Source organism: Trichomycterus rosablanca, chromosome 1 (assembly GCF_030014385.1).
Source record: "Trichomycterus rosablanca isolate fTriRos1 chromosome 1, fTriRos1.hap1, whole genome shotgun sequence".
NCBI lineage: Eukaryota > Metazoa > Chordata > Actinopteri > Siluriformes > Trichomycteridae > Trichomycterus > Trichomycterus rosablanca.
In genome coordinates, this window is record NC_085988.1 from 64,566,445 (window position 1) to 64,585,612 (window position 19,168).

A 19,168-nucleotide genomic window follows, 5' to 3' on the forward strand; every position below is an offset into this window, starting at 1 on the left:
CTCAAGTCGGCGCCCCCCGATGGCGCTTCTGCTCTCAAGTCGGCGCCCCCTGATGGCGCCTCACCAGGGTCCACGCAGCTGATTCCGGATGCCTCTCCAGGATCCTTGCAGCTGATACATGACGTTTCTCCAGTGTTTTCGCAGCTTATTCCCGAAGCCTTTTTGCCAGGCTCCACACAGCTGACTCCCGACGCCTCTTCGCCAGGCTCCACACAGCTGACTCCCAATGCCTCTTCGCCAGGCTCCACACAGCTGACTCCCGATACCTCTTCGCCAGGCTCCACGCAGCTGGCTTTTGATAAAATACAACTTGTTTTGGAGCAGTCTGATGAATATTTTAAAAGCTATTGAAGTTATTATTATACTGAATACTTTAAATACTATTGAAGTTATAAACAAAAATCTGTGTTTTATTATGTAATAAAGAGTAAAAGTGTCAATATAAGAGTTGTAGTATTTAATGTGGGTTACACTTGATAAAATACAACCTCTTTTGGAGCAATTTGATGAATATTCAAAAAGCTTTTAAAGTTATTAATATCCTGAATACTTTAAATGCTATTGAAGTTATGAATAAAAATCTGTTTTTTATTATGTAATAAAGGGTAAAAGTGTCAATATAAGAAATGTCGTATGTAATGTGGGTTACACTTGATAAAATACAACCTGTTTTGGAGCAATTTGATGAATATTTAAAAAACTTTTGAAGTTATTAATATGCTGAATACTTTAAAAACTTTTGAAGTTATGAATACAAATCTGTTTTAATTATGTAATAAAGGGTAAAAGTGTCAGTATAAGAGTTGTAGTATGTAATGTGGGTTACACTTGATATAATACAACTTATTTTGGAGCAATTTGATAAATATTTTAAAAGCTATTGAAGTTATTAATATGCTGAATACTTTAAATTCTATTGAAGTTATAAATAAAAGTCTGCATATTTTAAAAGCTATAAGTATAAGAGTTGTAGAATAAAATGTGGGTTACACTTGATAAAATACAACTGTTTCGGAGCAATTTGATAAATATTTTAAAAGCTATTAAAGTTATTAATATGCTGAATATTTTAAATGCTCTTGAAGTTATAAATAAAAGTCTGTTTTTAATTATGAAATGAAGGGTAAAAGTGTCAGTATAAGAGTTGTAGTATGTAATGTGGGTTACACTTGATAAAATACAACTTGTTTTGCAGCAATTTAATGATTATTTGAAAAAAATTTGAAGTCATTAATATGCTGAATACTTTAAATGATATTGAAGTTATTAATAAAAATCAGTTTTTTAAATATGTAACAAAGGGTAAAAGTGTCAGTATAAGAGTTTTAGTATGTAATGTGGGTTACACTCGATAAAATACAACTGGTTTTGGAGCAATTTGATTCATATTTTAAAAGCTATTGAAGTTATTAATATGCTGAATACTTTAAATGCTCTTGAAGTTATGAATAAAAATTTGTTTTTCATTATGTAATAAAGGGTAAAAGTGTCAGTATAAGAGTTTTAGTATGTAATGTGGGTTACACTTGATAAAATACAACTTGTTTTGGAGCAATTTGATAAATATTTTAAAAGGTAATGAAGTTATTAATATGCTGAATACTTTAAATGCTATTGAAGTTATGAATACAAATCTGTTTTAATTATGTAATAAAGGGTAAAAGTGTCAGTATAAGAGTTGTACTATGTAATGTGGGTTACACTTGATAAAATACAACTGTTTTGGAGCAATTTGATGCATATTTTAAAAGCTATTGAAGTTATTAATATGCTGAATACTTTAAATGCTGTTGAAGTTATAAACAAAAATCTGCATATTTTAAAAGCTATTGAAGTTATTAATATGCTGAATACTTTAAATGCTATTAAAGTTATGAATAAAAATCTGTTTTTATTATGTAATACAGGGTAAAAGTGTCAGTATAAGAAATGTAGTATGTAATGTGGGTTACACTTGATAAAATACAACTTGTTTTGGAGCAGTTTGATGGATATTTTAAAAGCTATTGAAGGTATTAATATGCTGAATACTTTAAATGCTATTGAAGTTATGAATAAAAATTTGTTTTTTATTATGTAATACAGGGTAAAAGTGTTAGTATAAGAGTTGTAGTATGTAATGTGGGTTACACTTGATAAAATACAACTTGTTTTGGAGCAGTTTGATGGATATTTTAAAAGCTACTGAAGTTATTAATATGCTGAACATATTAAATTCTATTGAAGTTATGAAAAAAAATCTGTTTTTTATTATGTAATAAAGGCTAAAAGTGTCAGTAAAAGAGTTGTAGTATGTAATGTGGGTTACACTTGATAAAATACAACTTGTTTTGGAGCAATTTGATGAATATTTGAAAAGCTTTTGAAGTTATTAATATGCTGAATACTTTAAATACTATTTAGTTATGAACAAAAACAACTCTCTCTACCTCAGCAGCCCTCCTTGACATGTGGCCATTTTACTGGAATAAAAAAACCTGTTTTTAATTTCATATTTAAAATCTGTAGTTAACAGAATGCTACAATAACTAAACACGATGGCACAAATGCAGGGTTTTACCTGGGTTGTTGGTGGGCTTAGGTGGTTTAAAGCACACATATAACCTATTATTTGAAAGAAAATTTTGGACCTCCAGTATTTTAAGTGTAACATGCAGGTTAACGTCCACATTTAATTAATGTGTACAGATATGTGTATAGATATGACATCAGAGGTGAATTGTCTCGTACTATTTCTAAGTTCATTTCTAAGTACTATTATCTGTAAACCTAAAAGCATTAAAAGTCATAAGTTTATTATAGTACAGTTCAGCACAATAACAGCACTATAAACTAAGCAATTGCACCAGTCTTAACAAGCATTACTAAGTATTTAAAATGCACAGTGAGAAGGCTAATATTTGATTTAATATTATTAAATCAAATATTATATAAAGCAAAACTGTCTTACAGTGGTGCATCTTATGACCTCTTCAAATCAATGTAAATCAGTTGACTATATATATATATATACAGGGGTTGGACAAAATAACTGAAACACCTGGTTTTAGACCACAATAATTTATTAGTATGGTGTAGGGCCTCCTTTTGCGGCCAATACAGCATCAATTCGTCTTGGAAATGACATATACAAGTCCTGCACAGTGGTCAGAGGGATTTTAAGCCATTCTTCTTGCAGGATAGTGGCCAGGTCACTACGTGATGCTGGTGGAGGAAAACGTTTCCTGACTCGCTTCTCCAAAACACCCCAAAGTGGCTCAATAATATTTAGATCTGGTGACTGTGCAGGCCATGGGAGATGTTCAACTTCACTTTCATGTTCATCAAACCAATCTTTCACCAGTCTTGCTGTGTGTATTGGTGCATTGTCATCCTGATACACGGCACCGCCATTGGATGCACATGGTCCTCCAGAATGGTTCGGTAGTCCTTGGCAGTGACGCGCCCATCTAGCACAAGTATTGGGCCAAGGGAATGCCATGATATGGCAGCCCAAACCATCACTGATCCACCCCCATGCTTCACTCTGGGCATGCAACAGTCTGGGTGGTACACTTCTTTGGGGCTTCTCCACACCGTAACTCTCCCGGATGTGGGGAAAACAGTTAAGGTGGACTCATCAGAGAACAATACATGTTTCACATTGTCCACAGCCCAAGATTTGCGCTTTTTGCACCATTGAAACCGACGTTTGGCATTGGCACGAGTGACCAAAGGTTTGGCTATAGCAGCCCGGCCGTGTATATTGACCCTGTGGAGCTCCCGACGGACAGTTCTGGTGGAAACAGGAGAGTTGAGGTGCACATTTAATTCTGCCGTGATTTGGGCAGCCGTGGTTTTATGTTTTTTGGATACAATCCGGGTTAGCACCCGAACATCCCTTTCAGACAGCTTCCTCTTGCGTCCACAGTTAATCCTGTTGGATGTGGTTTGTCCTTCTTGGTGGTATGCTGACATTACCCTGGATACCGTGGCTCTTGATACATCACAAAGACTTGCTGTCTTGGTCACAGATGCGCCAGCAAGACGTGCACCAACAATTTGTCCTCTTTTGAACTCTGGTATGTCACCCATAATGTTGTGTGCATTGCAATATTTTGAGCAAAACTGTGCTCTTACCCTGCTAATTGAACCTTCACACTCTGCTCTTACTGGTGCAATGTGCAATTAATGAAGATTGGCCACCAGACTGGTCCAATTTAGCCATGAAACCTCCCACACTAAAATGACAGGTGTTTCAGTTATTTTGTCCAACCCCTGTATATATATACAGTGTATCACAAAAGTGAGTACACGCCTCACATTTCTGCAAATATTTTATTATATCTTTTCATGGGACAACACTATAGAAATAAAACTTGGATATAACTTAGAGTAGTCAGTGTACAGCTTGTATAGCAGTGTAGATTTACTGTCTTCTGAAAATAACTCAACACACAGCCATTAATGTCTAAATGGCTGGCAACATAAGTGAGTACACCCCACAGTGAACATGTCCAAATTGTGCCCAAAGTGTCAATATTTTGTGTGACCACCATTATTATCCAGCACTGCCTTAACCCTCCTGGGCATGGAATTCACCAGAGCTGCACAGGTTGCTACTGGAATCCTCTTCCACTCCTCCATGATGACATCACGGAGCTGGTGGATGTTAGACACCTTGAACTCCTCCACCTTCCACTTGAGGATGCGCCACAGGTGCTCAATTGGGTTTAGTCCATCACCTTTACCTTCAGCTTCCTCAGCAAGGCAGTTGTCATCTTGGAGGTTGTGTTTGGGGTCGTTATCCTGTTGGAAAACTGCCATGAGGCCCAGTTTTCGAAGGGAGGGGATCATGCTCTGTTTCAGAATGTCACAGTACATGTTGGAATTCATGTTTCCCTCAATGAACTGCAGCTCCCCAGTGCCAGCAACACTCATGCAGCCCAAGACCATGATGCTACCACCACCATGCTTGACTGTAGGCAAGATACAGTTGTCTTGGTACTTCTCACCAGGGCGCCGCCACACATGCTGGACACCATCTGAGCCAAACAAGTTTATCTTGGTCTCGTCAGACCACAGGGCATTCCAGTAATCCATGTTCTTGGACTGCTTGTCTTCAGCAAACTGTTTGCTGGCTTTCTTGTGCGTCAGCTTCCTTCTGGGATGACGACCATGCAGACCGAGTTGATGCAGTGTGCGGCGTATGGTCTGAGCACTGACAGGCTGACCTCCCACGTCTTCAACCTCTGCAGCATTGCTGGCAGCACTCATGTGTCTATTTTTTAAAGCCAACCTCTGGATATGACGCCGAACACGTGGACTCAACTTTTTTGGTCGACCCTGGCGAAGCCTGTTCCGAGTGGAACCTGTCCTGGAAAACCGCTGTATGACCTTGGCCACCATGCTGTAGCTCAGTTTCAGGGTGTTAGCAATCTTCTTATAGCCCAGGCCATCTTTGTGGAGAGCAACAATTCTATTTCTCACATCCTCAGAGAGTTCTTTGCCATGAGGTGCCATGTTGAATATCCAGTGGCCAGTATGAGAGAATTGTACCAAATTTAACAGCCCTGCTCCCCATTTACACCTGGGACCTTGACACATGACACCAGGGAGGGACAACGACACATTTGGGCACAATTTGGACATGTTCACTGTGGGGTGTACTCACTTATGTTGCCAGCTATTGTATATATATATATATACAGTGTATCACAAAAGTGAGTACACCCCTCACATTTCTGCAAATATTTCATTATATCTTTTCATGGGACAACACTATAGACATGAAACTTGGATATAACTTAGAGTAGTCAGTGTACAGCTTGTATAGCAGTGTAGATTTACTGTCTTCTGAAAATAACTCAACACACAGCCATTAATGTCTAAATAGCTGGCAACATAAGTGAGTACACCCCACAGTGAACATGTCCAAATTGTGCCCAAATGTGTCGTTGTCCCTCCCTGGTGTCATGTGTCAAGGTCCCAGGTGTAAATGGGGAGCAGGGCTGTTAAATTTGGTGTTTTGGGTACAATTCTCTCATACTGGCCACTGGATATTCAACATGGCACCTCATGGCAAAGAACTCTCTGAGGATGTGAGAAATAGAATTGTTGCTCTCCACAAAGATGGCCTGGGCTATAAGAAGATTGCTAACACCCTGAAACTGAGCTACAGCATGGTGGCCAAGGTCATACAGCGGTTTTCCAGGACAGGTTCCACTCGGAACAGGCTTCGCCAGGGTCGACCAAAGAAGTCGAGTCCACGTGTTCGGCGTCATATCCAGAGGTTGGCTTTAAAAAATAGACACATGAGTGCTGCCAGCATTGCTGCAGAGGTTGAAGACGTGGGAGGTCAGCCTGTCAGTGCTCAGACCATACGCCGCACACTGCATCAACTCGGTCTGCATGGTCGTCATCCCAGAAGGAAGCTGACGCACAAGAAAGCCCGCAAACAGTTTGCTGAAGACAAGCAGTCCAAGAACATGGATTACTGGAATGCCCTGTGGTCTGACGAGACCAAGATAAACTTGTTTGGCTCAGATGGTGTCCAGCATGTGTGGCGGCGCCCTGGTGAGAAGTACCAAGACAACTGTATCTTGCCTACAGTCAAGCATGGTGGTGGTAGCATCATGGTCTTGGGCTGCATGAGTGTTGCTGGCACTGGGGAGCTGCAGTTCATTGAGGGAAACATGAATTCCAACATGTACTGTGACATTCTGAAACAGAGCATGATCCCCTCCCTTCGAAAACTGGGCCTCATGGCAGTTTTCCAACAGGATAACGACCCCAAACACAACCTCCAAGATGACAACTGCCTTGCTGAGGAAGCTGAAGGTAAAGGTGATGGACTAAACCCAATTGAGCACCTGTGGTGGAAGGTGGAGGAGTTCAAGGTGTCTAACATCCAACAGCTCCGTGATGTCATCATGGAGGAGTGGAAGAGGATTCCAGTAGCAACCTGTGCAGCTCTGGTGAATTCCATGCCCAGGAGGGTTAAGGCAGTGCTGGATAATAATGGTGGTCACACAAAATATTGACACTTTGGGCACAATTTGGACATGTTCACTGTGGGGTGTACTCACTTATGTTGCAGCCATTTAGACATTAATGGCTGTGTGTTGAGTTATTTTCAGAAGACAGTAAATCTACACTGCTATACAAGCTGTACACTGACTACTCTAAGTTATATCCAAGTTTCATGTCTATAGTGTTGTCCCATGAAAAGATATAATAAAATATTTGCAGAAATGTGAGGGGTGTACTCACTTTTGTGATACATACAGTGTATCACAAAAGTGAGTACACCCCTCACATTTCTGCAGATATTTAAGTATATCTTTTCATGGGACAACACTGACAAAATGACACTTTGACACAATGAAAAGTAGTCTGTGTGCAGCTTATATAACAGTGTAAATTTATTCTTCCCTCAAAATAACTCAATATACAGCCATTAATGTCTAAACCACCGGCAACAAAAGTGAGTACACCCCTTAGTGAAAGTTCCTGAAGTGTCAATATTTTGTGTGGCCACCATTATTTCCCAGAACTGCCTTAACTCTCCTGGGCATGGAGTTTACCAGAGCTTCACAGGTTGCCACTGGAATGCTTTTCCACTCCTCCATGACGACATCACGGAGCTGGCGGATATTCGAGACTTTGCGCTCCTCCACCTTCCGCTTGAGGATGCCCCAAAGATGTTCTATTGGGTTTAGGTTTGGAGACATGCTTGGCCAGTCCATCACCTTTACCCTCAGCCTCTTCAATAAAGCAGTGGTCGTCTTAGAGGTGTGTTTGGGGTCATTATCATGCTGGAACACTGCCCTGCGACCCAGTTTCCGGAGGGAGGGGATCATGCTCTGCTTCAGTATTTCACAGTACATATTGGAGTTCATGTGTCCCTCAATGAAATGTAACTCCCCAACACCTGCTGCACTCATGCAGCCCCAGACCATGGCATTCCCACCACCATGCTTGACTGTAGGCATGACACACTTATCTTTGTACTTCTCACCTGATTGCCGCCACACATGCTTGAGACCATCTGAACCAAACAAATTAATCTTGGTCTCGTCAGACCATAGGACATGGTTCCAGTAATCCATGTCCTTTGTTGACATGTCTTCAGCAAACTGTTTGCGGGCTTTCTTGTGTAGAGACTTCAGAAGAGGCTTCCTTCTGGGGTGACAGCCATGCAGACCAATTTGATGTAGTGTGCGGCGTATGGTCCGAGCACTGACAGGCTGACCCCCCACCTTTTCAATCTCTGCAGCAATGCTGACAGCACTCCTGCGCCTATCTTTCAAAGACAGCAGTTGGATGTGACGCTGAGCACGTGCACTCAGCTTCTTTGGACGACCAAAGTGGACCCTGCTCTTTTAAAACGCTGGATGATCTTGGCCACTGTGCTGCAGCCCAGTTTCAGGGTGTTGGCAATCTTCTTGTAGCCTTGGCCATCTTCATGTAGCGCAACAATTCGTCTTTTAGGATCCTCAGAGAGTTCTTTGCCATGAGGTGCCATGTTGGAACTTTCAGTGACCAGTATGAGAGAGTGTGAGAGCTGTACTACTAAATTGAACACACCTGCTCCCTATGCACACCTGAGACCTAGTAACACTAACAAATCACATGACATTTTGGAGGGAAAATGACAAGCAGTGCTCAATTTGGACATTTAGGGGTGTAGTCTCTTAGGGGTGTACTCACTTTTGTTGCCGGTGGTTTAGACATTAATGGCTGTATATTGAGTTATTTTGAGGGAAGAATAAATTTACACTGTTATATAAGCTGCACACAGACTACTTTTCATTGTGTCAAAGTGTCATTTTGTCAGTGTTGTCCCATGAAAAGATATACTTAAATATCTGCAGAAATGTGAGGGGTGTACTCACTTTTGTGATACACTGTATATGTTTTTTTTCCTAATATGCGTCTAAAGAATATCACACACATACTCCTTTAAAATTTCGTTTAAACAAAAAACGTTAAAAGAACGTTCGTATAACGTTACACATTGAACAGAATATTTATCAAGGTCACATAACGTTTATAGAACATTCTATTAATGTTATTGTGAGAACGTTTGCTCATAACATTAGGAGAACTTTTACATAACATTAGTGAAAGTTGTGGGAACGTTCCCTGTTAGCTGGAAACTAGCTAACTTAGCCTTGATGTACTTGCCTCTACTTGGTGCATTGAAGCAAAGTTTTCTGCTCTCATCTACATCAAAAGCTTACGACTTACGACTAGCTGTAACTAATATTGAACCACAAATTTCTATAATGTGCTCGCAGAAACAGACTCAGTCGTTGCATTAAATAAGATCGGGCTTTATCTTTTTGAAGTAAATATTTCAATCAGCAAAATTGCATCGTATGTATGATGTGCACAGTGTTAAATACATTATTTTAGCTTGTTAAGAGCTTTTGCAATGGTTTCTGAGCAAGGGTTAATGGGCTGAATCCAGAAATAAAACAATTTGTGGCAACACTTGCCATTTTGGGTCAATGAAATTACCTTCTCTCTCAGCATTTGTATCTGCTCCTTAGTTTTCACCATGGGTTAAACACAAATCGAACACCTTATATAAATGGTTATACTGTTTTAAAATTGGCACTTTAATGTGAAAAGTCTTAAAGCTATGTGACTCAACTGACAAAATTCTATTAATGCTAAAAAGTCCTTCAAGAGATATCAGCAGATAGCTCACTGGGCCAGTGATAGCTCAGTGGTTAAGGTACTGGACTAGTAAACAGAAGGTTGCCGGTTCAAGCCCCGCCACCTCCAAGTTGCCACTGTTGGGTCCCTGAGCAAGGCCCTTAACCCTCAATTGCTCATTGTGTTCCGCTCACTGTGTAAGTCGCTTTGGATAAAAGCGTCTGCTAAATGCTGAAAATGTAAATGACAGGGTTGCACAATGTTTTATAGGATAATTGCTAAATGCCCCAAAAGTACACCCACAAAAATCACCACAGGATTAAATAAACAAAACAAAAACTGTCTCACCAAAAACTGTATCATAGTAGGGCTGCCATTTAGAACCCTTAAAGACTTACAGTGTATCACAAAAGTGAGTACACCCCTCACATTTCTGCAGATATTTAAGTATATCTTTTCATGGGACAACACTGACAAAATGACACTTTGACACAATGAAAAGTAGTCTGTGTGCAGCTTATATAACAGTGTAAATTTATTCTTCCCTCAAAATAACTCAATATACAGCCATTAATGTCTAAACCACCGGCAACAAAAGTGAGTACACCCCTAAGAGACTACACCCCTAAATGTCCAAATTGAGCACTGCTTGTCATTTTCCCTCCAAAATGTCATGTGATTTGTTAGTGTTACTAGGTCTCAGGTGTGCATAGGGAGCAGGTGTGTTCAATTTAGTAGTACAGCTCTCACACTCTCTTATACTGGTCACTGAAAGTTCCAACATGGCACCTCATGGCAAAGAACTCTCTGAGGATCTTAAAAGACGAATTGTTGCGCTACATGAAGATGGCCAAGGCTATAAGAAGATTGCTAACACCCTGAAACTGAGCTGCAGCACAGTGGCCAAGATCATCCAGCGTTTTAAAACAGCAGGGTCCACTCAGAAAAGACCTCGCGTTGGTCGTCCAAAGAAGCTGAGTGCATGTGCTCAGCGTCACATCCAACTGCTGTCTTTGAAAGATAGGCGCAGGAGTGCTGTCAGCATTGCTGCAGAGATTGAAAAGGTGGGGGGTCAGCCTGTCAGTGCTCAGACCATACGCCGCACACTACATCAAATTGGTCTGCATGGCTGTCACCCCAGAAGGAAGCCTCTTCTGAAGTCTCTACACAAGAAAGCCCGCAAACAGTTTGCTGAAGACATGTCAACAAAGGACATGGATTACTGGAACCATGTCCTATGGTCTGATGAGACCAAGATTAATTTGTTTGGTTCAGATGGTCTCAAGCATGTGTGGCGGCAATCAGGTGAGGAGTACAAAGATAAGTGTGTCATGCCTACAGTCAAGCATGGTGGTGGGAATGCCATGGTCTGGGGCTGCATGAGTGCAGCAGGTGTTGGGGAGTTACATTTCATTGAGGGACACACGAACTCCAATATGTACTGTGAAATACTGAAGCAGAGCATGATCCCCTCCCTCCGGAAACTGGGTCGCAGGGCAGTGTTCCAGCATGATAATGACCCCAAACACACCTCTAAGACGACCACTGCTTTATTGAAGAGGCTGAGGGTAAAGGTGATGGACTGGCCAAGCATGTCTCCAGACCTAAACCCAATAGAACATCATTGGGGCATCCTCAAGCGGAAGGTGGAGGAGCGCAAAGTCTCGAATATCCGCCAGCTCCGTGATGTCGTCATGGAGGAGTGGAAAAGCATTCCAGTGGCAACCTGTGAAGCTCTGGTAAACTCCATGCCCAGGAGAGTTAAGGCAGTTCTGGGAAATAATGGTGGCCACACAAAATATTGACACTTCAGGAACTTTTACTAAGGGGTGTACTCACTTTTGTTGCCGGTGGTTTAGACATTAATGGCTGTATATTGAGTTATTTTGAGGGAAGAATAAATTTACACTGTTATATAAGCTGCACACAGACTACTTTTCATTGTGTCAAAGTGTCATTTTGTCAGTGTTGTCCCATGAAAAGATATACTTAAATATCTGCAGAAATGTGAGGGGTGTACTCACTTTTGTGATACACTGTATTCACAAGGGTACAAAATCTACATAACCTGGACCCTTGACTTTCTGCACACTGTATTGTCTTGTGGATTTAATTTTAAATTAAAATAATTGCCATTTCGACTCATAATAACATGTTGGGAAAGCACGCAACAGGGCGTAGTTTCCTCCTTCTCCTCCTTCCTATAGTTACTACATGTGACACCATAACTTTTAAAGGATGAGGAGGTTAGCAGAATGCAGCAGATGGAGCCAGAGAATAGTGCATGCTTCATCTGCTTAGATTTCACTCTGCTGTTGTTCTCATCTCTGTGGGTAGCTGTGTGGGTGAGCTTGATCCAGATAAGTAACATATGACAGGCCTTGTACAAAGCATATTTTTCATTTCTAAATCAATTATTTCTGTAACTGCTTTTTTCCAATAAGGGTCATGACCGCTCAAAAAACTGGCTACGCGTCAGGATACCGTGCCAAACTTGTGAAAGGTAACACAAGCCTTATCTTTCTGCACACTTAGATTAGGGTATACTTTTTACTCAGAATACTTAGATTGAATTTATAGTACAAATCATGGTTTCTGTAGTGCAGCCCACACTTCTGTTTTTTCTAAACAACATCAAACTAAAAGAAGTAGAAAATAAAGCTGCTTGTGTAAGATTCTTTGCATGTCGGAGAGGGTGCGTGTAAGTTACAGCTCTCTTTGGTCCGGAGTGGAGGTCTGCAGCAGTAGAGAAAACAAAATGTGATCGGATAGCAATGATTAGCAATTATGGGTAGCGAAGCTTAAAAGAAGAGGAGAGGAAGACTAATGAGAAGGTTTATGGATGCAGTAAAAGAGGACATGAAGCTGGTTGATGAGGCAGAGGAGGATGTTCAGGATAGGGTAAGATGCAGACAAATGATCTGCCGTGGCGACCCCTAACGAGCATATTATTTGTTTTGTGCACACCTTATATACAGTGGGGGAAATAAGTATTTGATCCCCTGCTGATTTTGTAAGTTTATCCCCTTACAAAGACTTGAACAGTCTATAATTTTTATGGAAGGTTTATTTTAACAGAGAGAGACAGAATATCAACAAAAAATCCAGTTCAAAAACATTAAATAAAAGTTATAAATTAATTTGTATTTAATTAAGGGAAATAAGTGTTTGATCCCCTACCAACCAGCAAGAATTCTGACCCCCACAGACCGGTTATGTGCCCATGAGGCACACAAATTAGTCCTGTCCCTGTATAAAAGACTCCTGTCACAGAATCAGTTTCTTCCATTCAAATCTCTCGACCACCATGAGCAAGACCAAAGAGCTATCAAAGGACGTCAGGGACAAGATTGTAGACCTGCACAAGGCTGGAATGGGCTACAAGACCATCAGCAAGAAGCTTGGTGAGAAAGAGACCACTGTTGGTGCGATCATTCGAAAATGGAAGAAATACAAGATCACAGTCAATCGCCCTCGCTCTGGAGCTCCATGCAAGATCTCACCTGGTGGGGTAAGAATGATTCTGAGAAAGGTGAGGTCAGCCCAGAATTACACGGGAGGAGCTTGTCAATGATCTCAAGGGAGCTGGGAGCACAGTCACCAAGAAAACCATTAGTAACACACTTCGCCGTAATGGATTGAGATCCTGCAGTGCCCGCAAAGTCCCTTTGCTCAAGAAGGCTCATGTACAGGCCCGTCTGAAGTTTGCCAATGAACACCTGAATGATTCAGAGAAAGCTTGGGAGAATGTGATATGGTCAGATGAGACCAAAATTGAGCTCTTTGGCATCAACTCCACTCGCCGTGTTTGGAGGCAAAGAAATGCCCGGTGGGGATGGTGTTCTTGGGGTCATATCCAGCATTTCTCTGCTCCCAGCTCCCTTGAGATCATTGACAAGCTCCTCCCGTGTAATTCTGGACTGACCTCACCTTTCTCAGAATCATTCTTACCCCACCAGGTGAGATCTTGCATGGAGCTCCAGAGTGAGGGCGATTGACTGTGATCTTGTATTTCTTCCATTTTCGAATGATCGCACCAACAGTGGTCTCTTTCTCACCAAGCTTCTTGCTGATGGTCTTGTAGCCCATTCCAGCCTTGTGCAGGTCTACAATCTTGTCCCTGACGTCCTTTGATAGCTCTTTGGTCTTGCCCATGGTGGTCGAGAGATTTGAACGGAAGAAACTGATTCTGTGACAGGAGTCTTTTATACAGGGACAGGACTAATTTGTGTGCCTCATGGGCACATAACCGGTCTGTGGGGGTCAGAATTCTTGCTGGTTGGTAGGGGATCAAATACTTATTTCCCTTAATTAAATACAAATTTATTTATTTATTTAATGTTTTTTTCCTGGATTTTTTGTTGATATTCTGTCTCTCTCTGTTAAAATAAACCTTCCATAAAAATTATAGACTGTTCAAGTCTTTGTAAGGGGGTAAACTTACAAAATCAGCAGGGGATCAAATACTTATTTCCCCCACTGTACCACCCACCCATTCTTCTGTCGTGCACAAAAATATCTCTAAATGCAGAAATTAATTGATTTGATCAGATGATTAAAAATTCAGATTTTCTTCAATTTCTTCAAGACTTTACTTTAAATGTTTTGGTGGACCAACTCGGTTGTATTTTGTAAATCTCATTGCAGATCTGAATCCAGTTGTATTCCAGTAATTACTGGTAAACGCCCTAGAAATAGCAGGGCTATCTTACACAACAAAAATGCTAACCAAACAGGAAATTTTAACCATCTTATTCCTCCATGTATTCCTGCTACATGTTCAAAAAGTCATGTTTTTAAAATAGCTCTTTAAAAAATCAGAGCACTCTGTAGCAAAACTAGCTTTGTCTGTGATCTTATCAGTGACCTGGACTTGATGTTTTTAACTGAGACATGGTTAACCCAAAATGATGTTGCACACTTATTAAAGATTTGCTCCACAGCAGGACTAGCTACTATTGTCTCTGACACATTTATATACAAGAATTTAAACCTCAGTAAAAAAAAATCTTTAAATTTCTTGCAACTCGTCTGAATCTAAAGCCCTCAGATTCATTTTTAACAGTGGTTATACACGATCAGCGATAACATTAAAACCACCTTCTTGTTTCCACACTCACTGTCCATTTTGTCAGCTCCACTTACCATATAGAAGCACTTTGTAGTTCTACAATTACTGACTGTAGTCCATCTGTTTCTCTACATACTGTTTTAACCTGCTTTCATGCTGTTCTTCAATGATCAGGATGACCACAGGACCATTACAGAGCTGGTATTATTTAGGTGGTGGATGATTCTCAGCACTGAAGTGACAATGACATGGTGGTGGTGTGTTAGTGTGTGTTGTGCTGATATGAGTGGATCAGACACAGCAGCGCTGCTGGATTTTTTTAATACCGTGTCCACTCACTGTCCACTCTATTAGACACTCCTACCTAGTTGGTCCACCTTGTAGATGTAAAGTCAGAGACGATCGCTCATCTATTGCTGCTGTTTGAGTTGGTCATCTTCTAGACCTTCATCAGTGATCACAGGACGCTGCTCACAGGGCGCTGTTGGCTGGATATTTTTGGTTGGTGGACTATTCTCAGTCCAGCAGTGACAGTGAGGTGTTTAAAAACTCCATCAGTGCTGCTGTGTCTTATCCACTCATACCAGCACAACACACACTAACACACCACCACCATGTCATTGTTGAGCATGATCCACCACCCAAATAATACCTGCTCTGTAGTGGTCCTGGTAGAGTCCTGACCATTGAAAAACAGCATGAAAGGGGGCTAACAAAGCATGCAGAGAAACAGATGGGCACTACAGGCAGTAATTGTAGAACTACAAAGTGCTTCTATATGGTAAGTGGAGCTGATAACCTGGACAGTGAGTGTAGAAACAAGGAGGTGGTTTTTATGTTATGGCTGATCAGTGTATATTGCCCACCAAAGTACATTCCCCCCTTTTGCCTAACTTTGAATTCCTTCCCATATATCACAATTAATGACCAAATTCTTTTCATGAATTGCTTTCATTTTTTTATTGATTGTTTATTTATTAGGATTTTGACATCATGTTTTACACTCTTTGGTTACATTTATGACAGACATGGTAGTTACTCATTACACAAGGTTATATCGAACACAGTCCTGGACAATTTAGCATCTCCAATTCACCTCACTTGCATGTCTTTGGACTGTGGGAGGAAACCGGAGCACTAGGAGGAAACCCACGCAGACACGGGGAGAACATGCAAACTCCACACAGAAAGGACCCGGACCGCCCAACCTGGGAATCGAACCCAGGACCTTCTTGCTGTGAGGCGACAATGCTACCCACTTAGCCTCCGTGTCGCCCTTTTTATTGATACGTCTAAAGATGTATCAATATAAAGCTAAGTGTTTTATGCTTAGGTTTTTTTGTTTCAATTTGCAGTATTTTTTAAATTGCAAATGGTTCCTTGCAATTAGGCTGTTTTATAGACTCATTTAAAACTGCTGCTTGAATACTAAGGAGGAGGTATAAGACCCCTTCTTAAGAAACACTTATAGATTCATGTCATGATCAACTACAGCCCAACTTGACCTTTCTAAGCAAAACCATAGAGAATATGGTGCACAGCCAGTTAAACACTACTCCAAAATAACAACATATATAAACATATATGGAAAACAATCAGTCTGGATTCAAGTCAGGTCTCAGTACAAAAACAGCTGTGGTGAAAGTAGTCAGACCTCAGATGGAGTACATATCAATCTTTGTTCCGTTGGACCTTAGTTTTGCATTTGATATGGTTGATTACTGTTAACATTTGGTTTGACTTTTTGGGAATGCTCCTAAGTGGTTTTATGCATATTTGACTGATAAACAGGAATTTGTCTTCCTTAATGAATTAGTATTATGAAAGCAGGACATTTGCAGTGGTATACCACAGGGGTCGATCCTTGAGCCAATTACTTGTACTGCTACTTTTAATACTTACGTACATTTAATATCAGAAAATTACTTTTGATACTTAAGTACATTAAACATCAGGTAGTTTTAGACTTTTAATCAAGTAATATTTTAAAAGGTGTCTTTTACTTCTATCAAAGTACATTTCTGGTAAGATACTTGTACTTTTACTCAAGTATGGCATTCAGGTACTTTACACACCACTTCTGTGATCTTATCTGTGACCAGGATCTGGACTTTATGTTTTTAGCTGAGACATGGTAATCCCAGAATGATAAGTGGTTTTATGCATACTAATAAACAGTAATTTATCTCCCTAAATTAAGTAGTATGAGGAAAGCATCACATTTACAGTGGTATACCACAGGGGTCGATCCTTGGGCCATTATATATGTTGTCATTCTGCCAAATCATCACTGAAAATGGAGTCAACTTTCATAGCTATGCTGACGATACACAGCTTTACATTTATTGACAGCTACAACTAATAAAATCAGTGTTGTTGATCAGCTGGCTAACTGCTCATCAGATACACTTTGAATTTCAATTAACAACAATTAAACAGCAACAAAGATAAAAATGAATTGTTCACTGGCTAAGAAGTAAACCAGGTTTACCTAGTACCTAGGAGTCAAGATAAATTATAGCTTGTACAAATGCAGCAGTGAAAGTATGGGCATATCATACTTAGCAAAACTCCATTGACTTTCTGTTCAATATAGAACTCATTTCCACATCATCATTCTAGGTCATTAAATACTGGACTACCTTCTGTTCTGCAAACAAATCAGAAAAGAAGTAGTGAAGCAGTATTTTATAGGGATGTAACGGTACACTCTACCCACGATGCAATATGATTCATGATACTGGGTTCACAATATGATTTTTTCCCGATTTTTTAAACAAAATGAAATTGAAGACAAATTATGACTAAGTTTTCTTTTATTATTTCTCTTTAAAAAAATAAAATAAAATACTGTATTTGTTCTTATATTTTATTTATCTAAATAATGAATGTCCTTTTATTTCTGAGGTAGGTACAAACTATGCCAAATAATGCTTATTGTGTAAAAAAACTGAAATGAAATTATAAAACAAATCCAACATTATATAAATAAATGAATAATGCAAATAAAGAAAGTATCCTCAAATAAATAAATCTGGCTGGAAAATCCCCCTACCTGGCAACTTTGTGAAGTGCCGTCAACCAGGCAAGGTGAATAGCGCCAGTGCCCTCTACTGTTTAAAGTGAATATTGATTCATCTTAAATGAATAACCGATTAGAATTGTGGCACATGTGCACTGATTTTTAACTGTCTTGTGGTGCATCGTTACATCCCTAGTATTTAATGTTTTTGCTTTCAAACAGTGGAACTCCCTCCTACAAGAAATATAAAAAGCATCCTCAGTTAGCAATTTTAAAAAGCAGCTAAAAACGCATGTCATGTTTATTTACTCCTTTATTTTAGCATCTTTTTCATTCTCTTCGTTTCTTTCTATCAAGTTTCCCTTTTTAACATGTTTATTTCTCTTCCTTTTACACAATGATCTTATGACTTTTATCCAAACTTCTGTTTTATATTTTTATGTAAAGCATATTGAGCTGCATTTTGTCTATGAAAGGTGCTATACTATTATTATTATTTTTGTATTAATATTATTATTATAAACACATTTTGAATGTGATACCTGTAACACACAGGTTAAGGCCTTTTTCCTTATGTTTGAATTATTTGTATTGGGTATAATAATGCTTGGCCTTTTTTGGGGTTGTTTAATTATTAAATGGCAGCCAGGCCCTTGAGCAAAAAAAAAATCGATTAAGGTTTATACCTTGCTTGCAAACAACATTCCCACAGTAGGCTGTGGTCTCACCATGAAGCTGAGTAAAAAGAACGGACACACAGAAACATCTAGATCTGGACAAAAAGAAATAAGAATAAAGCAACACACAAATTACATACAAAATGTAACCATGTGTAATTAATTACAGGCACCACCACTGCAGTGCCACACACATTTACCCACTTATCTATTTATGTTTCAGTGCAGTGTAGCGCATGCAGTTAATCATCTGCATGCTTATGAGTGGTGGGAAGAAAAATACCTTCTTACCTGGTAAAAAAAACACCGAACTGCTTATTGACAGCGAATGTAAGCTTGTGTTGATGTAGAATCCCAAATCAGAAAAAGTTGGGACAGTTGGGAAAATAAAAAGAAAATAATAATGAAAAAAAAAAAAACAGTGTGTGTTATATTTAATTTTATTTTAATGCACAGTATAAATCCAAGATATTTCATGTTTTGTGTGGTCAACTTTTTTCATTATTTACACATTTCTTCCTGTATTTCAGGCCTTTTGGGACAGGGACAGATAACTAAATGATGATGTGATTTAAAACAGGTGATGTCAAAGGTTGATTGTAATCATGATTTGGTACAAAAGCAGCATCCAGGAAAGTCTGAGTCTTTCTTTAAGAGCAATGTTTAAATGCAAAATAAGATCTGAAGGAGTTTGCATATTTCTCCCTCTACAGTGCATAATGTTATTAAACAATTTAAGGAATTTGTGGGAAT